Source organism: Tamandua tetradactyla, chromosome 15 (genome assembly GCF_023851605.1).
Source record: "Tamandua tetradactyla isolate mTamTet1 chromosome 15, mTamTet1.pri, whole genome shotgun sequence".
NCBI lineage: Eukaryota > Metazoa > Chordata > Mammalia > Pilosa > Myrmecophagidae > Tamandua > Tamandua tetradactyla.
This window is the reverse complement of record NC_135341.1, coordinates 42,123,506-42,146,874: the sequence shown is the minus strand read 5'-3', so window position 1 is coordinate 42,146,874 and position 23,369 is coordinate 42,123,506. Positions and strand designations below refer to the sequence as shown.

The 23,369-nt window shown below is 36.6% G+C and overlaps 1 protein-coding gene across 1 annotated transcript in view; it reads left to right on the top strand.

Annotated features, from left to right (window-relative positions):
- The window catches only part of KIF15 (kinesin family member 15), a 171,595-nt gene that overhangs the window by 50,240 nt on the left and 97,986 nt on the right, over positions 1–23,369 (top strand). The gene's annotated exons all lie outside the window — the stretch shown is intronic.

Here is a 23,369-nt window from a genome sequence, read left to right as displayed (position 1 = left end):
TTTTTAATTAACGGAAAGAAAGAAAAAAAAAAGAAATTAACACACCATTTAGAAATCATACCGTTCTACCTATGCACTTAGTAATTCTTAACATCATCACATAGATGCATGATCATCGTTTCTTAGTACATTTGCATCGGTTTAGAGGAACTAGCAACACAACAGAAAAAGATATAAAATGTTAATATAGAGAAAAGAAATAAAAGTAGTAATAATAGTAAAAAACAAAACAAAACAAAAAACCCTATAGCTCAGATGCAGCTTAATTCAGTGTTTTAACACGGTTACTTTACAATTAGGTATTATTGTGCTGTCCATTTTTGAGTTTTTGTATCTAGTCCTGTTGCACAGTCTGTATCCCTTCCGCTCCAATTACCCATTATCTTACCCTGTTTCTAACTCCTGCTGGACTCTGTTACCAATGACATATTTCAAGTTTATTCTTGAATGTCCGTTCACATCAGTGGGACCATACAGTATTTGTCTTTTAGTTTTTGGCTGGAATCACTCAGCATAATATTCTCTAGGTCCATCCATGTTATTACATGCTTCATAAGTTTGTCTTGTCTTAAAGCTGTGTAATATTCCATCGTATGTATATACCACAGTTTATTTAGCCATTCTTCTGTTGATGGACATTTTGGCTGTTTCCATCTCTTTGCAATTGTAAATAACGCTGCTATAAACATTGGTGTGCAAATGTCCGTTTGTGTCTTTGCCCTTAAGTCCTTTGAGTAGATACCCAGCAATGGTCGTATGGCAATTCTATATTCAGCTTTTTGAGGAACCGCCAAAGTGCCTTCCACAGTGGTTGCACCATTTGACATTCCCACCAACAGTGGATAAGTGTGCCTCTTTCTCCACATCCTCTCCAGCACTTGTCATTTTCTCTTTTGTTGATAATGGCCATTCTAGTGGGTGTGAGATGATATCTCATTGTGGTTTTGATTTGCATTTCTCTAATGGCCAGGGACATTGAGCATCTCTTCATGTGCCTTTTGGCTATTTGTGTTTCCTCTTCTGGTAGGTGTCTGTTCAAGTCTTTTTCCCATTTTGTAATTGGGTTGGCTGTCTTTTTGTTGTTGAGATGAACAATCTCTTTATATATTCTGGATACTAGACCTTTATCTGATATGTCATTTCCAAATATTGTCTCCCATTGTGTAGGCTGTCTTTCTACTTTCTTGATGAAGTTCTTTGATGCACAAAAGTGTTTAATTTTGAGGAGCTCCCATTTATTTATTTCCTTCTTCAGTGTTCTTGCTTTAGGTTTAAGGTCCATAAAACCACCTCCAGTTGTAAGATTCATAAGATATCTCCCTACATTTTCCTTTAACTGTTTTATGGTCTTAGACCTAATGTTTAGATCTTTGATCCATTTTGAGTTAACTTTTGTATAGGGTGTGAGATGCGGGTCTTCTTTCATTCTTTTACATATGGATATCCAGTTCTCTAGGCACCATTTATTGAAGAGACTGTTCTGTCCCAGGTGAGTTGGCTTGACTGCCTTATCAAAGATCAAAGGTCGATAGATGAGAGGGTCTATCTCTGAGCACTCTATTCGATTCCATTGGTCGATATATCTATCTTTATGCCAATACCATGCTGTTGTGACCACTGTGGCTTCATAATATGCCTTAAAGTCCGGCATCGCAAGACCTCCAGCTTCGTTTTTTTTCCTCAAGATGTTTTTAGCAATTCGAGGCAACCTGCCCTTCCAGATAAATTTGCTGATTGGTTTTTCTAATTCTGAAAAATAAGTTGTTGGGATTTTGATTGGTATTGCATTGAATCTGTAGATCAGTTTAGGTAGGATTGACATCTTAATTATATTTAGTCTTCCAATCCATGAACACGGTATGCCCTTCCATCTATTTAGGTCTTCTGTGATTTCTTTTAGCAGTTTTTTGTAGTTTTCTTTATATAGGTTTTTTGTCTCTTTGGTTAAATTTATTCCTAGGTATTTTATTCTTTTAGTTGCAATTGTAAATGGGATTCGTTTCTTGATTTCCCCCTCAGCTTGTTCATTACTAGTGTATAGAAATGCTACAGATTTTTGAATGTTGATCTTGTAGCCTGCTACTTTGCTGTACTCATTTATTAGCTCTAGTAGTTTTGTTGTGGATTTTTCCGGGTTTTCGACGTATAGTATCATATCGTCTGCAAACAGTGATAGTTTTACTTCTTCCTTTCGAATTTTGATGCCTTGTATTTCTTTTTCTTGTCTAATTGCTTTGGATAGAACTTCCAACACAATGTTGAATAATAGTGGTGATAGTGGACATCCTTGTCTTGTTCCTGATCTTAGGGGGAAAGTTTTCAATTTTTCCCCATTGAGGATGATATTAGCTATGGGTTTTTCATATATTCCCTCTATCATTTTAAGGAAGTTCCCTTGTATTCCTATCTTTTGAAGTGTTTTCAACAGGAAAGGATGTTGAATCTTGTCAAATGCCTTCTCTGCATCAATTGAGATGATCATGTGATTTTTCTGCTTTGATTTGTTGATGTGGTGTATTACATTAATTGATTTTCTTATGTTGAACCATCCTTGCATACCTGGGATGAATCCTACTTGGTCATGATGTATAATTCTTTTAATGTGTTGTTGGATACGATTTGCTAGAATTTTATTGAGGATTTTTGCATCTATATTCATTAGAGAGATTGGTCTGTAGTTTTCTTTTTTTGTAATATCTTTGCCTGGTTTTGGTATGAGGGTGATGTTGGCTTCATAGAATGAATTAGGTAGTTTTCCCTCCACTTCGATTATTTTGAAGAGTTTGAGGAGAGTTGGTACTAATTCTTTCTGGAATGTTTGATAGAATTCACATGTGAAGCCGTCTGGTCCTGGACTTTTCTTTTTAGGGAGCTTTTGAATGACTAATTCAATCTCTTTACTTGTGATTGGTTTGTTGAGGTCATCTATTTCTTCTTGAGTCAAAGTTGGTTGTTCATGTCTTTCCAGGAACCCGTCCATTTCATCTAAATTGTTGTATTTATTAGCGTAAAGTTGTTCATAGTATCCTGTTATTACCTCCTTTATTTCTGTGAGGTCAGTAGTTATGTCTCCTCTTCCATTTCTGATCTTATTTATTTGCATCCTCTCTCTTCTTCTTTTTGTCAATCTTGCTAAGGGCCTATCAATCTTATTGATTTTCTCATAGAACCAACTTCTGGTCTTATTGATTTTCTCTATTGTTTTCATGTTTTCAATTTCATTTATTTCTGCTCTAATCTTTTTTATTTCTTTCCTTTTGCTTGCTTTGGGGTTAGTTTGCTGTTCTTTCTCCAGTTCTTCCAAGTGGACAGTTAATTCCTGCATTTTTGCCTTTTCTTCTTTTCTGATAAAGGCATTTAGGGCAATAAATTTCCCTCTTAGCACTGCCTTTGCTGTGTCCCATAAGTTTTGATATGTTGTGTTTTCATTTTCATTCGCCTCTAGGTATTTACTAATTTCTCTTGCAATTTCTTCTTTGACCCACTTGTTGTTTAAGAGTGTGTTGTTGAGCCTCCATGTATTTGTGAATTTTCTGGCACTCCGCCTATTATTGATTTCCAACTTCATTCCTTTATGATCCGAGAAAGTGTTGTGTATGATTTCAATCTTTTTAAATTTGTTAAGACTTGCTTTGTGACCCAGCATATGGTCTATCTTTGAGAATGATCCATGAGCACTTGAAAAAAAGGTGTATCCTGCTGTTGTGGGATGTAATGTCCTATAAATGTCTGTTAAATCTAGCTCATTTATAGTAATATTCAGATTCTCTATTTCTTTATTGATCCTCTGTCTAGATGTTCTGTCCATTGATTAGAGTGGGGAATTGAAGTCTCCAACTATTATGGTATATGTGTCTATTTCCCTTTTCAGTGTTTGCAGTGTATTCCTCACGTATTTCGGGGCATTCTGGTTTGGTGCGTAAATATTTATGATTGTTATGTCTTCTTGTTTAATTGTTCCTTTTATTAGTATATAGTGTCCTTCTTTGTCTCTTTTAACTGTTTTACATCTGAAGTCTAATTTGTTGGATATTAGTACAGCCACTCCTGCTCTTTTCTGGTTGTTATTTGCATGAAATATCTTTTCCCAACCTTTCACTTTCAACCTATGTTTATCTTTGGGTCTAAGATGTGTTTCCTGTAGACAGCATATAGAAGGATCCTGTTTTTTAATCCATTCTGCCAGTCTATGTCTTTTGATTGGGGAATTCAGTCCATTAACATTTAGAGTTATTACTGTTTGGATAATATTTTCCTCTACCATTTTGCCTTTTGTATTATATATATCATATCTGACTTTCCTTCTTTCTACACTCTTCTCCATACCTCTCTCTTCTGTCTTTTTGTATCTGACTCTAGTGCTCCCTTTAGTATTTCTTGCAGAGCTGGTCTCTTGGTCACAAATTCTCTCAGTGACTTTTTGTCTGAGAATGTTTTAATTTCTCCCTCATTTTTGAAGGACAATTTTGCTGGATATAGGAGTCTTGGTTGGCAGTTTTTCTCTTTTAGTAACTTAAATATATCATCCCGCTGTCTTCTAGCTTCCATGGTTTCTGCTGAGAAATCTACACGTAGTCTTATTGGGTTTCCCTTGTATGTGATGGATTGCTTCTCTCTCGCTGCTTTCAAGATCCTCTCTTTCTCTTTGACCTCTGACATTCTAACTAATAAGTGTCTTGGGGAACGCCTATTTGGGTCTAATCTCTTTGGGGTGCGCTGCACTTCTTGGATCTGTAATTTTAGGTCTTTCATAAGAGTTGGGAAATTTTCAGTGATAATTTCCTCCATTAGTTTTTCTCCTCCTTTTCCCTTCTCTTCTCCTTCTGGGACACCCACAACACGTATATTTTTGCTGTTCATATTGTCCTTGAGTTCCCTGATACCCTGTTCGAATTTTTCCATTCTTTTCCGGATAGTTTCTGTTTCTTTTTGGAATTCAGATGTTCCATCCTCCAAATCACTAATTCTATCTTCTGTCTCTTTAAATCTATCATTGTAGGTATCCATTGTTTTTTCCATCTTTTCTACTTTATCCTTCACTTCCATAAGCTCTGTGATTTGTTTTTTCAGTTTTTCTATTTCTTCTTTTTGATCAGCCCATGTCTTCTTCATGTCCTCCCTCAATTTATCGATTTCGTTTTTGAAGAGGTTTTCCATTTCTGTTCGTATATTCAGCATTAGTTGTTTCAGCTCCTGTATCTCATTTGAACTATTGGTTTGTTCCTTTGACTGGGCCATATTTTCAATTTTCTGAGCGTGATCCGTTATCTTCTGCTGGCGTCTGGGCATTTAGTCAGATTTCCCTGAGTGTTGGACCCCACAGGTTGAAAGATTTTTCTGTGAAATCTCTGGGTTCTGTTTTTCTTATCCTGCCCAGTAGGTGGCGCTCGTGGCACACGTTTGTCTACCGGATCCACCAGAAAAAGTTGCTGTGGGTCCTTTAACTCTGGAAAACTCTCACCGTAGGGGAGGTTCGGCAGCCGAAGCGTCTTGGAAGAGTGCCAGCTGGTCCGGGGGTCCGAATGCGGGGAGGGTCGCCGGCCGCCGCAGCACGTGAGAGCACCCAACCGAATTTCCTAGTTGGCCCGGGGCGCCAAGCTTGGCGGAAGGGCGCCAGCTGTCGCAGCCCGGGAGAGTGCACTGTTCCCAGCCGGACCGGGGAGTCACGTGTTTGGACGGGACCCCCTGGTCACCGTTCTCCGCAGTCTGGGGATTTCCGACCCAACTCTCTCAGTTGGTCCGGGGGGCCTCGCGTGGTGGGGACGCCAGCCGCTGCGGCCCATGGGGACCGCCTGCCCAATTCTACCAGCTGGCCTGGGAAGAAGGAAGGGAGGGACTCCGGCCACTTGCCGTCCCACCCAGGAAAGCCCGTGTCCCTCGGTGATCTCACCGGAGCTGGTTCTCCCAGACAGTCAGCCGTTCCAGGATGGGTTACGCTGTCCCTTTGATCTGTTTTGTGGCTCCGGGAGCTGCTCTGTATTATCTCCACTCCCCCAGTAGCTGTTCTGGAGGAGGAAAGGTGAGGGTGGCAAGGCTGTCGAGGCTGGTGGCGGAGGAGCCGGTGAAGGCGGAAGAGGGCACCGTGGTGGTTGGAGAGCCGCCGGAGCAGGAGCTCATTTGTCTTTTTGTGCCTGGCTTATTATATGCTGCCTTCGAGGTTCATTCATGTTGTCACATGTCAGAACTTCATTCTTTTTTACAGCTAAATAATGTTCTACTGTGTATATATACCGCATTTTATTTATCCATTCATCTGTTGATGAGTACTTGGGTTGCTTCTATCTTTTGGCAATTGTGAATAATGCTGTTATGAACCTGGGTGTACAAATATCTGTTTGAGTCCATGCTTTCACTTTTTGTTATATACCTAGATGTGTAATTGCCGAGTCATATGGTAATTCTATACTTAATTTTCTGAGGAACTGCCAGACTCTCTTCCACAGCAGCTGCACATTTTGCATTCCCACCAACAATGAATGAATGTTATTTCTCCACTTTCTCTCCAGCACTTGTAAATTTCCATTTTTTTTAATACAAGCCATTCTAGTGGGTGAGAAATGGTTTCTCATGGTTTAATTTGCATTTCCCTAACGGCTAATGATGTTGAGCATCTTTTTGTGTTCCTTTTGGTCATTTTATATCTTCTTTGGAGAAATGTCTGTTCAAGTCTTTTGCCCATTTTTAATGGGTTGGTTGTCTTTTTGTTGTTGAGTTGTAGGATTTCTATCTCTATTTTAGATATTAAACTCTTAGTAGATATGTAGTTCCCAAATATTTTCTCCCATTGTGTAGGCTGCATTTATACCTTCTTACTAATGTTCTTTGATGGCCAAAATTTTTAATTTTGGTGAAGTCCATTTTATCTGTTTTTTCTTTCCTTACTCATGCTTTTGGTGTAATATCTGAAATTCCATGCCTGTAATAAGGTCCTGAAGATATTTCTCTATATTTTCTTATAAGAGTTTTATAGTATTAGCCCTTATATTTAGTCATTTGATTCATCTTGAATTAATTTTTGTCTGTGGTGAGAGACGGTCCATATTCATTCTTTTTCATGTCAATTTCCAGTTGTCCCAGCACCATTTTTGAAGAGACTGTTTTTTTCAACATTGAATGAGCTTGGCATCTGTGCTGGTTTGAAACTGTTATGTACCCCAGAAAAGCCAAGTTCTTTTAACTCAGTATTGTGGGGCTGACCTATTATTGGGTGGGGTCTTTTGATTAGGTTGTTTCCATGTGATTCGGCCAATTTAAGGTAGGTCTAAACATTACTGGAGTCCTTTAAGCGGGAAACATTTTGGAGAAAGCATAGGCATAGACTCTTGGAGATGCTGAAAGAGCCATTTGAAATCAGAAGCTGGGTGAGAAGTATAGCAGACATCGTTATGGGCCTTCCCATATGACAGAGAAACCGTAGACTCAATTGGCTTTTTTTGAGTGAGGGTGTCCTCTTGTTGGTGCCTTAATTTGGACATTCTCACAGCCTTAGAATTGTAATTTGTAACTTAATAAATTCCCTTTATAAAAGCCAATTGATTTTTGGTATATTGCATTGCAGCAGCTTTAGCAAACTGCAATAGTACTTGAAAATCAGCTGGCCACTGATGTGTGGATTTATCTCTGGACTTTCAGTGTTATTCCATTGTTTGTACATCTATTCTTATGATAGTACCACCCTGTTTCTACTTATTGTAGCTTTGAAATAAGTTTTGAAATCAGGAAGTGTGAGTCCTCCAACTTCTCTTTCAAGGTTGTTTTGACTGTTTGGGGCCTTTTGCGGTTCCATATGAATCCATTTTTCCATTCGTGCAAAAGTAATTCATGGAAGTTTGATTGGGATTGTATTGAAATAGTAAATCACTTTGGGTAGAATTGACATTAGGCCTTCTTTAAATTATTTCAGTAATGTTTTGTGGTTTTCTGTGTACAAGTCCTTTACAATACTGGATTAAATTTATTTTGAGATAAATGATTCTTTTAGTTCCTATTTTAATTGATTTTTTTCTTCTGATTCTTTTTTCTCTTTAGATTGTTCATTATTAGTGTATATGTTCATTACTAGTGATTATTACACATTAAACCCAAACTCTGCCACTTCACTGAATTCATTTATTAGCCCTAGGAGATTTGTTATTGACTTTTCAGGTTGTTATATATATATATAGGGTCATGTCATCTGCAAATAGGGAAAGTCGTACTTCTTCCTTTCCAATTTGAATGCCTTTTATTTCGTTTTCCTGCCTAATTGCTCTATCTAGACTGTCCATTGCAGTGTTGAATACCAGTGGTGAAAATGGACATCTTGTCTAGTTCCTGGTCCTAGAGGGAAAGCTTTCAGTTCTTCACCATTGTGTGTGATGTTTTGTGGGATTTTATATATGTATTCCCTTTATCATGTTGAGGATGTTTCCTTTTATTCTTAGTTTTCTAACTTTCTGAGTGTTTTTTTTTTTTTTTTTTGCATGGGCAGGCACTGGGAATCGAACCCGGGTCCTCTGGCATTGCAGGCAAGCATTCCTGCCTGCTGAGCCACCGTGGCCCACCCCTTTCTGAGTGTTTTTATTAAGAAATGTGCTAGAATTTTGTCAAATGCCTTTTCTTTGTCATTTGAGATGGTAATATGGTGTTTTTCCTTCATTCTCATTGTGGTGTATGACAGTTGATATTCTTATTTTGAACCACCCTTGCATTCATGGGATAAATCCCACCTGATCATGGTGTATAATTCTTTTACTGTGCTTTGTATTTGGTTTGTTGGTATTTTATTGAGGATTTTTGCATCTTTAGTCATAAGGGATATTTGCCTATAATTTTCTTTTCTCATTGTATCTTTATTTGGTTTTGGTATTAGGGTGCTGCTGACTTTATAGAATAAGTTAGGAAGTGTTCAATTTTGGGGGAAGAGTTTGAGCAGGATTGATGTTAAATCTACAGGCATACCTCATTTTATTATGCTTCGCAGATACTGTGATTTTTACAAATTGGAGTTTTGTGGCAATCCTGCATCTACAAGTCTATCAGCACCATTTTTCCAACAGCATGTACTCACTTTGTCTCTGTCACACTTTGGTAATTCTTGCTATATTTCAGACTTTCTTTTATTATTATATCTTATTGTGAACTGTGATCAGTGATCTCTAATGTTACTATTGTTATTGTTTGGGGTGCCACAAATTATGCCTATATAAGACAGTAAACTGAATGGATAAATGTGACATGTGTTCTGACTTCTCCACTGACTTTGGTCTTTCACCCATCTCTCTCCACTGTGGGCCTCCTATTCCCTGAGAGACAGCAATAATGAAATTAGGCCAATTAATAATCCTACACGACCTTACCTGTTCAGGTGAAAGGGCGAGTCACAAGTGTTTCATTTTAATTCAAAAACTAGAATTGGTTAAGCTTAATGAGAAAAGCATGTCAGCAATTGAGATAGGCTGAAAGCTAGTCCTCTTGCACCAAACAGTTGTGAATTCAAAGGAAAAGTTCTTGAAGGAAATTAAAAGTTCTACACCAGTGCACACATGGATGCTAAGAAAGCCGAAGTAACCTTAATGCCAGTGGAGAAAGTTTTAATGGCCTAGATAGAAGATCAGACCAGCTGCAACATTCCCTTAAGCCAAAGCCTAATCCAGAGCAAGGTCCTAACTCTCTTCAATTCTATGAAGGCTGAGAGGTGAGAAATCTGCAGTAGAAAAGTTTGAAGTTAGCAGGGGTTCGTTCATGAGGTTTAAGGAAGGAATTGTAAGATTCAGTATTTTAAAATTTATTGAGACTTGTTTTGCAACCTAACGTATGGTATAACCTAGAGAATGACCCATGTTCACTATAGAAGAATGTGTATTTTGCTATTGCGGGGTGAAATGCTCTCTATATATCTATATATATCTTTTAGGTCTAGTTGGTTTATAGTATTATTCAAGTGTTCTGTTTCTTACGGATCTTCTGTGTAGATGACCTATCCATTATTGAAAGTGGTGTTTTGATGTTTTCTACTATTAATGTAGAACCATCTCTTTCTTCCTTCAAATCCATCGATATTTGCTTCGTATACTTCAGGGCAATGCCGTTAAGTGCATTTGTGTTTATCATTGTTATATCCTCTTGTTGGCAGTTATTTTCTTTCATCATGTTAAATCTTTTGATTGACTGCCTTCTTGCCTCCATGGTTTCTGATGAGAAATTTGGAAAGCTGTCAACCATTATTTCTTTGAATAGTCTCTCTGTTCCTTTTTTTTCTTTCTTCTCCTTCTGGGATTCTCACAATGCATATATTAGTATGCTTGACAGTGTCCCACAGGTTCCTCAGGCTCTATTCACTTTTCTTTCTGCTTTTCCAAGTAAATAATTTCAATACTCTTTCTTCTGCCAATTCTAGTCTCTCAAACCTTTCTAGGGAATATTTAATTTCTGTTACTGAGGTCTTTAGCTCTGTTTGCGTCCATTTTATAATTTCTGTTTCTCTATTGATGTGCTTTTTGTGTTCGTCTATCATTTCCTGATTTCCTTTAGTTTTTTGTCTGTGTTTTCCTTTAACTCTTTGAGCATATTTAGGACATTTTTTTTTTCAATGTCTTTTTCTTGTATGTCCCATTTCTGATCCTCCTCATTGGTTTGTAATACTTTATTTTTCTTCTTTCCCTGGGCCATTGCTTCCTTTTTCTTTGTATATTTTATAATTTTTTATTGAACCTTGGACATTTTGATATGTTTTGTTGCTCAAATTTAGACTCTTAGGCATCTATTCTTTAAGCTTTTAGCCAGCTAGTGTTATGACAGAGCTTTCCTTGAATGCCAAGAGTTAGCAAAAAAAAGGAAAAAGGAAAATAAGAAAACACATTTTATCTTTTCAAGTTGACCTCTATGACTAGTCTCCTTCAGAGCTTATCTATACAGTCAGTTCAGCCAAATCAGTTTAGCTTCTAGGTCAAACCTAGGGACCCACCTTATCCTTACTGTGCAGGAATCTTTCTTGGCATGTAAATGTAGGTTTAGGGATTCCCCATGTACGGTTAGTTAGGTATGTCCCTTCTTCCCTAGGAAACACTTTTCTCAGGTTCATGGTCACTGTGGAATATGTCTTACAGCGAGCAAGCCCTTGTCCCAGGCGTATGACCTAAAGTTTATTTTATCTTGTATTTTTGCTTATTTTAGTACTTATATATGCATAAATACTAAATTTTATCTTGTATTTTTATTTATTTTAATACTTATATATGTGTATATATATACATAAGTACTAAATATTATAGTAAATTATATATAAATTATAAATATATATATATGTTTAGCCACTTGTCTGTGGATGGACATTTGGGCTGATTCCATCTTTTGGCAATTGTAAATAATGCTGCTATAAACATTGGTGTGCATATGTTCATTTGTGTCCTTGCTCTCATGTCCTCTGAGTAGATGCCTAGCAATGGTATTGTCAGATCATATGGCAATTCTATACTTAGCTTCCTGAGGAACCACCAAACTACCTTCCATAGTAGTTGTACCATTTGACATTCCCACCGACAGTGGATGAGTGTGCCTCTTGTTGTTTTCTGTTTTATCAATAATGGCGATTTTGGTGGGTGTGAGATGATATCTCATTGTGGTTTTGATTTGCTTTTCCGTAATAGCCAGGGAAGTTGAGGATCTTTTCATGTACCTTTTAGCCATTTGTATTTCCTCTTCTGAGAAGTGTCTGTTCATGTCTTTTGCCCATTTTGTAATTGGGTTGTTTGTCTTTTTGTTGTTGAGTTGAACAGTTTCTTTATATATTCTGAATACTAGCCCCTTATCTGATGTATCATTTCCAAATATTGACTCCCATTGTGTAGGCTGTTGTTTTACTTTCTTGACAAAGTTCTTTGATGCACAAAAGTGTTAAATTTTGAGGGGTTCCCATTTATCTATTTCTTTCTTCAGTACTTGTGCTTTGGGTGTAAGATCTAGGAAACCGCTTCTTATTATAAGAGGTATAAGATATTTCCCTACATTTTCTTCTAAAAGTTTTATGGTCTTAGATCTAATATTTAGGTCTTTGATCCACTTTGACTTAATTTTTATATAGCGTGTGAGATGTGGATCCTCTTTCATTCATTTGCATGTGGATATCCAGTTCTCCAAGCACCATTTATTGAAGAGACTGTTCTGTCCCAGGAGTTGGTTTGACTGCCTTATCAAAGATCAGTTGTCCACAGATGAAAAGGTCTATATATGAACACTCTATTCGATTCCATTGGTCAGTATATCTGTCTTTATGCCTGTACCAGCTGTTTTGACCGCTGTAGTTTTGTAATACGCTTTAAAGTCAGGTAGTGTGTGACCTACCTGTATGAAGATGATTGTATAATGATATAGTTTTCACAGTGTGACTGTATGATTGTGAAAACCTTGTGTCTGATGCTCCTTTTATGTGTGTTATCGACAGACAAGTAAAACCTATGGAATAAAATAAATATTAGGGGTACAAATGTTAAAATAAATTTAGTAAATTGAAATCTACTGATAAAGAAAAAGAATAGATATTCTTTTTTGCACATTGATGTTCATAGCAGCATTATTCACAATAGCCAAAGGTGGAAGCAATCCAACTGTCCATCACTGGATGCGTGGGTAAAAAAAATGTGGTATGTATGTATCAGACATATTATTTAGCCATAAAAAGGAATGAAGTTCTGATACATGCTACAGCATGATTAACTGTGAAGACTCCACATTGAGTGAAGTAAGCCAGATACAATAGAACAAATATTTATGATCTCATATATGAAATAATTAGAATGGGGAAATTCAGAGTCAGAAATTAGAATACATATTATCAAGGGCAAAGATGGGAGTGCCGAATGGGGAGTTAATGCTTAATGGGTACGGAGTTTCTGTTTCAGGAGATGGACAGCATTTTAGAAAGGGATGGTATTGATTGTGAATGTAATTAACACTATTGAATTGTATATGTGAAAGAATTTGAAATGAGAAATTTTGCATTGTTATACCTGTTACCACAATAATAAAATTTTTAAACTCACTAAAAAAAAAAACAAAAAACTGCCAGGATGTTATCCAAAATGGTTGTATCATTTTTCATGTCTGCTGGTAATGGATGACAATTCCTTTTCCTCCACATCTTTGTCAACACTTGCTATGATCAGTATTTTTAAATTTTTGCCATTCTAATAGGTGAACATTGGTTGTCTTGCTGTGGTTTTGTTTGTTTGTTTGTTTTTGGTGGGGATGGGGTGGAGGGGTGAGGTACATGGTCTGTGAATCAAACCCAGGTCTCCTGCAAGGCAGGCAAGAATTTTACTCTTACACCACCCCTTTCTGTGGTTTTAATGTCTTTCCCTGATAATTGAGCATCTTTTCATCCCTATATTGGCCATTCATTTATCTTTTGAGAAGTATCTATTCAAGTCATTTTTCCGTTTGTTAATTGGGTTGTTTGCTTTATTATTGATTTTTTTTAATTTAATTTAAAAATTTTTTAATTTTATTTTTTTGAATACCAAAAAACACCAAACAAATGCAAACATTCCTATTTTGATCATTCCATTTTACATATATAATCGGTAATTCACAATTGCTATATTACTAAATCATCACATAGTTGCATATTCATCATCATAATCATGAACATGAAGCTGAACATCTTTTCATGTGCCTTTTGGCCATTTCTACTTCCTCTTCTGAAAAGTTTCTGTTCTAGTCTTTTGCCCATTTTGTAATTGGGTTGGCTGTCTTTTTGTTGTTGAGTTGAACAATGTCTTTATGTATTGTGGATACTAGATCTTTATCTCATATATCATTTACAACATTTGCATCAATTCAGAAAAAGAAATAAAACGAAAAGAAAAAATAATTTATACATACCATACCCCTTACCCCTCCCTTTCATTGATCACTAGCATTTCAAACTAAATTTATTTTAACATTTGTTCCCCCTATTATTTATTTTTATTCTATATGTTCTACTCGTCTGTTGACAAGGTAGATAAAAGGAGCATCAGACACAAGGTTTTCACAACCACACAGTCACATTGTGAAAGCTATATTCGATCATCATCAAGAAACATGGCTACTGGAACACAGCTCTACGTTTTCAGGCAGTTCCCTCCAGCCTTTCCATTACATCCTGATTAACAAGGTGATATCTACTTAATGCGTAAGAATAACCTCTAGGATAACCTCTTGACTCTGTTTGAAATCTCTCAGCCATTGACACTTTGTCTCATTTCACTCTTTCCGCTTTTGGACGAGAAGGTTCTCTCAATCCCTTGATGCTGAGTCTCAGCTCATTCTAGGGTTTTTCTCAATCCCTTGATACCGAGTCTCAGCTCATTCTAGGATTTCTGTCCCATGTTGCCAGGAAGGTCCACACTCCTGGAAGTCATGTCCCATGTAGACAGGGGAAGGGTGGTGAGTTTGCTTGTTGTGTTGGCTAGAGAGAGAGAGGCCACATGGAATAACAAAAGAGGTTCTCTTGGGGGTGAATCTTAGGCCTAATTTTAAGTAGGCTTGACGTATCGTTTGTGGGGTTGTTTCATATGAACAAACCCGAAGACTGGGGGTTCAGCCTATAGCATTGGTTGTCCACACTGCTTGTGAGTGGACAATTCAATTTGGGGAAGTTGAATTTTCCCCCATTCTTACCATTCCCCTAAGGGGACTTTGCAAGTACTTTTTTATTCACTGTTCACATCACTCTGGGATTTATCGGGGCATCACTCTGGACAAAGCAACAAAATCTTATGTCCTACTCAAGGTTCCATGTACTTATGGTGTTCAATTAAGCTGTCTAAATAAGTTATATTAGGAAATGTACTAGTCAAAATATAAAGTTTGTACCAAATAAACATTTTTTGTTTTACTCTCACACAAGTTGAAATTTTAAAATATTAATTAGCATCTATTTTCAGCACCCTGCAGTAATGATGTTCCTTTGCTCTTCCTCATGCACAAACATTTTTAAAATTTGTACATTTAGTTACTATCATACAGTCTAAGCATTCCTACATTATACCATCTCAATCTTTATCGTCTTTCCTTCTTTCTGATTTCATTTGTGCCCCCAGCCCTCCTCCCTCTATCATTCTCACATTCAGCTTCATTCAGTGTTTTAACATAATTGTATTACAGTTAGGTTGTAATGTGCTGTCCATTTCTGAGTTTTTACATTCAGTACTGTTGCACAATCTGTATCCCTTCAACTCCAATTACCCAGTATCTTACCCTATTTCTATCTCCTGATGGTCTCTGTTACCAATGAAATTCTCCACGTTTATTCACTAATGTCAGTTTATATCAGTGAGACCACACATTATTTGTCCTTTTGTTTCTGGCTAATCTCATTCAGTATAATGTCCTTAAGGTCCATTCATGTTGTTACATACATCATAACTTTATTCTGTCCTACAGCTGCAAAATATTCTATCGTATGTATATACCACAGTTTGTTTAGCCACTCATCTGTTGATGTACATTTTGGCTGTTTCCATCTCTTTGCAATTGTAAATAATGCTGCTATAAACATTGGTGTGCAAATGTCCGTTTGTGTTCTTGTCCTCGTGTTCTCTGAGTGGATACCTAGCAATGGTATTGCTGGGTCATATGGCAAGTCTATATTTAGCTTTTTGAGGAACCGCCAAAGTGCCTTCCACAGTGGTTGTACCATTTGACATTCCCACCAACAGTGGATAAGTGTGCCTCTTTCTCCACATCCTCTCCAGCACTTGTCATTTTCTGTTTTGTTGATAATGGCCATTCTGGTGGGTGTGAGATGATATCTCATTGTGGTTTTGATTTGCATTTCTCTAATGGCCAGGGAAGCTGAACATCTTTTCATGTGTGTTTTGCCTATTTGTATTTCCTCTTCTGAGAAGTGTCTGTTCAAGTCTTTTTACCATTTTGTAATTGGATTGGCTGTCTTTTTGTTGTTGAGTTGAACAATCTCTTTATAAATTCTGGATACTAGACCTTTATCTGATATATCATTTCCAAATATTGTCCCCCATTGTGTAAGCTGTCTATTTACTTTCTTGATGAAGTTCTTTGATGTGCAAAAGTGTTTAATTTTGAGGAGTTCCCATTTATTTATTTCTTTCTTCAATGCTCTTGCTTTGGGTGTAGGGTCTATAAAACTACCTCCAAGTATTAGATTTATAAGATATTTCCCTACATTTTCCTCTAACTGTTTTATGGTCTTAGATCTAATGTTTAGGTCTTTGATCCGTTTTGAGTTAACTTTTGTATAGGGTGTGAGATATGGGTCCTCTTTCATTCTTTTGCATGTGGATATCCAGTTCTCTAGGCACCATTTATTGAAGAGAGTGTTCTGTCCCAAGTGTGTTGGCTTGACTGCCTTATCAAAGATCAGTAGTCCATAGATGAGAGGGTCTTTATCTGAACACTCTATTCAATTCCATTGGGCAATATATCTATCTTTATGCCAGTACCATGCTGTTTTGACCACTGTGGCTTCATAATATGCCTTGAAGTCAGGCGGCGTGAGACCTCCGAATTTGTTTTTTTTCTCAGCATACTTTTCGCTATTTGGGGCACCTTGCCCTTCCAGATAAATTTGGTTTTTGGTTTTTTTGTTTCTGAAAAGTAAGTTGTTGGGATTTTGATTGGTATTGCGTTGAATCTGTAAATCAATTTAAGTAGAATTGACATCTTATATTTAGTCTTCCAATCCATGAACATGGTATGCCCTTCCATCTATTTAGGTCTTCTGTGATTTCTTTTAACAATTTCTTGTAGTTTTCTTTGTATAGGTCTTTTGCCTCTTTAGTTAAATTTATTCCTAAGTATTTTATTCTTTTGGTTGCAATTGTAAATGGAATTCGTTTCTTGATTTCCCCCTCGGATTGTTCATTACTAGTGTATAGAAATACTATAGATTTTTGAGTGTTGATCTTGTAACCTGCCACTTTGCTGTACTCGTTTATTAGCTCTAGTAGTTTTGCTGTGTATTTTTCGGGGTTTTCGACATATAATATCATATCATCTGCAGTCAGTGAGAGTTTTACTTCTTCCTTTCCAATTTTGATGGCTTATATTTCTTTTTCTAGTCTAATTGCTCTGGCTAGAACTTTCAACACAATGTTGAATAACAATGGTGATAGTGGACTTCCTTGTCTTGTTCCTGATCTTAGGGGGAAGTTTTCAGTTTTTCCCCATTGAGGATGATGTTAGTTGTGGATTTTTCATATATTCCCTTTATCATTTTCAGGAAGTTCCCTTCTATTCCTATCCTTTGAAGTGTTTTCAACAGGATAGGATGTTGAATTTTGTCAAATCCCTTTTCTGCATCAATCAAGATGATCATGTGGTTTTTCTGCTTTGATTTGTTGATATGGTGTTTTACGTTAATTAATTTTCTTATGTTGAACCATCCTTGCATACCTGGGATGAATCCTTGCATACCTGGGATGATGGTCATGATGTATAATTCTTTTAATGTTTTGCTGGATTCAATTTGCTAGAATTTTATTGAGGATTTTTACATCTCTATTCATTAGAGAGATTGGTCTGTAGTTTTCTTTTTTTGTAATATCTTTGTCTGGTTTTGGTATGAGGGTGATGTTGACTTCGTAGAATGACTTAGGTAGCTTTCGCTCCTCTTCAATTTTTTTGAAGTATTTGAGCCAGGTTGGTACTAATTATTTCTGGAATGTGTGGTAGAATTCACATGTAAAGCCATCTAGTCCTGGATTTTTCTTTTTGGGAAGTTTCTTAATGACTGATTCAGTTTGTTTACTTGTGATTGGTTTGTTGTGGTCATCTATTTCTTCTCGAGTCAAAATTGGTTGTTCATGCTTTTCTAGAAAGTTATCTATTTCATCTACATTGTTGTATTTATTAGCATAAAGTTGTTCATAGTATCCTTTATTACCTCCTTTATTTCTGTGGGGTCAGTGGTTATGTCTCATCTTTCATTTCTGATCTTACTTATTTGCATCCTCTCTCTTTTTCTTTTTGTCAGTCTTGCTAAGGGTCCATCAACCTTATTGATTTTCTCATAAAACCAGCCTCTAGTTTTTTTGATTTTTCTCAGTTGTTTTGATGTTCTCAATTTCATTTATTTCTGCTCTAGTCTTCATTATTTCTTTTCTTTTGCCTGCTTTGGGGTTAGTTTGCTGTTCTTTTATAGTTCTTCCAAGTGGACAGTTACTTCCTCGATTTTTGCCCTTTCTTCTTTTTTGATATAGTCATTTAGGGCAATAAATTTCCCTCTTAGCACTGACTTTCTTTGCTGCGTCCCATAAGTTTTGATATGTTGTATTTTCATTTTCTTTTGCCTCGAAATATTTACTGATTTCTCTTGTAATTTCTTCCTTGACCCACTGGTTGTTTAAGAGTGTGTTGTTGAGTCTCCACATATTTGTGAATTTTCTGGCCCTCTGCCTATTATTGATTTCCACCTTCATTCCTTTATGATCTCAGAAAGTGTTTTGTACAATTTCATTCTTTTTAAATTTATTGAGACTTACTTTATGACCCAGCATGTGGTCTATCCTTGAGAATGATCCATGAGCATTTGAGAAAAAGGTATATCTGCTGTTGTGGGGTGTAATGTTCTATAAATGTCTCTTAAGTCTAGCTCATTTATGATATTATTCAGATTCTCTGTATCTTTATTGATTTTCTGTCTAGATGAGAGTCCATTGACGAGAGTGGTGAATTGAAGCCTCCAACTATTTTGATAGATGTGTCTATTTCTCTTTTCAGTATTTCCAGTTTTTGCTGTAGGTATTTTGGAGCATTCTGGCCGGTGCATAAATATTTATGATTGTTATGTCTTCATGTTGAATTGTTCCTTTTATTAGTACATAGTATCCTTTTTTGTCTCTTTTAACTGTTTTACAGTTGAACTCTAATTTGTTGGATATTAGTATAGCTACTCCTGCTCTTTTCTGGTTGTTATTTGCATGAAATATCTTTTCCCAACCTTTCACTTTCAACCTATGTTTATCCTTGGGTCTAATATGTGTTTCCTGTAAACAGCATATAAGTGTATCATTTTTTTTAAAATCCATTCTGCCAGTCTATTTCTTTTGATTATAGCATTTAATCCACTAACATTTAGTGTTATTACTGCATGGGTAGTGGTTTCTTCTACCATTTTGCCTTTTGTATTTTATATGTCATATCTAATTTTCCTTCTTTTTACCTTTACTCATAGTCTTCCTTTCTACACTCTTCTCCACACTTCTCTCTTCTATCTTTTCGTATCTGTCTCTAGTGCTCCCTTTAGTATTTCATGCAGAGCTGGTCTCTTGGTCACAGATTCTCTCAGTGATATTTTGTCTGAAAATGTTTTAATTTCTCCCTCATTTTTGAAGGACAGTTTTGCTGGATATAGAATTCTTGGTTGGCAGTTTTTCTCTTTTAGTAATTTAAATATATCATCCTACTGTCTTCTAGCCTCCATGATTTATTCTGAGAAATCTATGTATAGTCTTATTGGGCTTCCCTTGTATGTGATGGATTGCTTTTCTCTTGCTGCTTTCAAGATTCTCTCTTTCTCTTTGACCTCTGACATTCTGATTAGTAAGTGTCTTGGAGAATGTCTATTTGGATCTATTCTCTTTGGGATGCGCTGCACTTCTTAGATCTGTAATTTTAAGTCTTTCATAAGAGTTAGGAAATTTTCAGTGATAATTTCCTCCATTAGTTTTTCTCCTCCTTTTCCCTTTTCTTCTCCTTCTGGGACACCCACAACACATATATTTGTGCGCTTCTTATTTTCACTCAATTCCCCCTGCTCATATTTTTTCATTTTTTCCCTGTATTTTCTTTTGCTTGTTGGATTTTGGGTGTTCTGTCCTCCAGTTCACTAATCCTATGTTCTGCCTCTTGAAATCTACCATGGTAAGTTTCCATTGTTTTTTTTCATCTCTTCTACTGTGCCTTTTCTCATTCCTGTAAGTTCTGTGATTTGTTTTTTCAGAATTTCCATTTCTTCTTTTTGTTCATTGCTTGCCTTCTTTATATCCTCCCTCAATTCATTGATTTGATTTTTGATGAGGTTTTCCATGTCTGTTTGTATATTCTGAATTAATTGTTTCAGCTCCTGTATCTCATTTGAATTGTTGATTTGTTCTTTTGACTGGGCCATATCTTCAATTTTCCTAGTGTGATTTGTTATTTTTTGCTTCTGTCTAGGCATTTAATTATGTTAATTAGTTTATTCTGGAGATTGTTTTCACTTCTTTTACCTAGGATTTTCTTTCTGGATGAATTTGTTGTCTTTCTGTTCTTTGACATTCAGTTCATCTTTTTCTGGACCTCTAGCTTAGGTTTTGTTTAACAGAGGAGAATTTTTCAGTTCTTGTTTTCTTATTTCTTGCCCTGCCTGTATGGTGCCTTTTCCCCTTCCACCCTTAGGAGGTTCTACTTAGGTGTTATATACCCCAAGTGGATTTTCACAGTCCAAAGTGGCCTCTTGTCAGGAGGAAAGAGTCACCTGTGTCAGTTTTCCCTGAGGGTGAGACCGAGAAGGTTGAAAGACTTTCCTGTAAAGTCTCTGGACTCTGTTTTTCTTATCCTCCCCAATATGTGGTACTTGTCTGCCTGCAGGTCCCACCAGCATAAGATGGTGCGGTACCTTTAACTTTGGCAGCCTCTTCCTGCTGGGGGCATGGTGGAGACAGAGGAGAGGTTGTAGGCTCATTTTAATGGCTTTAAATTGCCACGTCCTGATGTCTGAATTCCTTGAGGGAGAGATTCCACCTGAGTTGGGTTTTACCCTTCCCCTGGGAAAGGCACAGGCTCCAGGCAAGCCCTCAAATGAACTTGTTTCTGCCTAAGCCTGGGGCAGTTGCCACCTGAGAAGTCCTGCTGCTCTATCCAAGGGCAGTCAAGCCTTTGTTCAAACACAGCCACAAAAACCTCTGTTTCTTTTTTTCTTTTTCCATCAGTCCTTCCCCCTTGGCACCGGGGCACAAATGGGCGACCTCCGCTGTGACCAGGTTCACCTGAGCTGGGGACCTATTTTTAGTTGTCAGAGTTTATTAATTAATTCCACAGTTGGTGTTTGGTTGGTCTTAGCCCCTGCTGCTGGTAAAGTCTGTTTCTTTCCCCCCCTGGGATGCAGCCTGTGGGGGAGGGGTGCTGGCCTTGGCAGCTTGTGGCACTCACAGTTCTGGGGAGCTCGTAGCCAGTCCAGGTGGTCCAGACTGGGGTATGCTGTGTGTCTGGTCACTGACGTGGCTCCCGAAGCTGTTCTGTACTGTTCCTGATTATTTAGTAGCTGTTCTGGAGGACAAACTAAATCGCGCACTTTGCTAAGTCGCCATCTTGGCCAACTCTCTATTACTGAATTTTAAAAATTCTTTGTAAATTCTAGATACAAGTCCATTGTCTGATAGATTTTATGAATATTTTTTCCCAGTATATGAATTGTCTTTTCATTTTGTTAATATTATTTTTTGAAAAGTAAAAGTTTTAAATTTTTATGGAGTCCTGTTTATCAGTCTTTTCTGTTATTTCTTCCGTTTTTTATTGTTTCTAAAAATTATCTACAGCATGGTCACAAAAATTTTTTTTGTGTTTTTTTTAGGAGTTGTATACTTTTTCGTTTTACAGTTAGGCCAATGATCAACTTTAAGGTCATTTTTGTGTATTATGAGAGAAAAGTGTCAGCATCTTTTTTTTTCAAACAAATAATCAGTTGATACAGTATGCAGCACCAATTTGTTGAAAAAAGAATTTTTTTTTTCCCCACTGAGGTGTCTTTCCACCTTTGCTGAAAATTATTTGACCTTATGTGCGTGGGTTTATTTCTGGGCTGTATTTTGTTGAATTGATCTAAATGTCTTACATTCTCTAATACAAAACTGCCTTCATTGTGGCTGAGTAGAAAGTCTTGAGATCAGAACAGGGTAAATCTTTTGACTTTGTTTTCTAACAGTTGTTTTGGTTATTCTTGGTACTTTGCATTTTCATATAAGTTTTAGAATCACTTTGTCAATTTCTATAAAATGTCCTGCTTGGATTTTGATTGTATTGAATGTATAGATAAATTTGGGAAAAATCGACATTTTACCGAATTGGGTCTTCCAATCCATAAGCATTCACTGAATTATTTATTTATTCATTTTTGTAGTGCGTGGGATGGTAATCGAACCCCGGTGTCCCGCATGGTGGTCGAGAATTCTACTATTTAATTACCCCCTGCACTCTATTTTTTTATTTTGATCTTTGTATTTTGATTTTTGTATATTTGCTTTTTTCTCTTATATTCCACAAATAATAGCATACTATGTAAATTTTTGTGCATTTACTTAATTCTAAGTAATTTTTTCTGACCATATGAATTTATCATGATTTACTGATTTTAATATTATGAATTGGAAGCATAAAGTACTATGCAAAAAATTGAAAATACAAAATAATTGCAATTTTATACTATGGCTGGTTAATAAAGATGGTTATAGCAACAGGTATCTATTGGATATTTAGTACATCTTTGGCAAGCACTGTGCTTGTATACATTATTTCATTTTTTCCAATATACTCTTTGAAGTATAAGTACTAATTTCCCCATTTTGTTCTTTAATATCTTATGATTTTACAACTCAAAATGTGGTCCTGCCGCCATCATCATCACCTGAGAATTTATTAAATCTATAGAATTTCATGGCCTACCTTGCTCATATCAGAATCTGCATTTTAACAATATCTGTAGGTAATTGATCACACTTTGAAGTTTAAGATGTCCTGCCCTATGGGGTAGATATTCCCATTTTGCAGATATGGTGACTGATCCTTAAAAAGGTTAAACTGGCTCCAGACCACATTAGCTCATAAATGATGGAGCTAGGGTTTGAACTCATTCTCATGTGATCTGGAGCCTGCAGTCGAGAACCTTCATGTATCTTGCCTCCATAGGGAATGGGTAGGAAAAACAAATTCTTTGTAGGACGAAAGAACTGACATAACTTTTGGTTGACAGATAATTTAGAGATTTATTCTGTTTACTTCTTTTTGTCTAGGTAAAGATAAATGTTCAATGAGATTTTCTAATTTTCATCAGGTTACTCAAACAGTGTGGCAAAACTAGTTCTCTATACTAAGCTTTCTGATTTCTTTTCATTCTCTTTCTGTAACATGTAGAGGAAACTGAAGACAGAGAAAGGAAAATAATTTGAGGATGTTCCCTGATGGACCAGTGTGCCTTCTCATCACCCTTTACAAATTTCTTACTAATAATTTTGGTGGCTGTTATGTACTACTTACAGCTTGTGATAACATAAATTCATTTAAAGAACTGGGTAACAATGGCAAGGCCATAGGTTCCCATCCTGTTTTAGAGGGAAATATACTTTGTGTAAATATTGTGTAAGTAGATAATTAATGATATATCAGTATTTTTC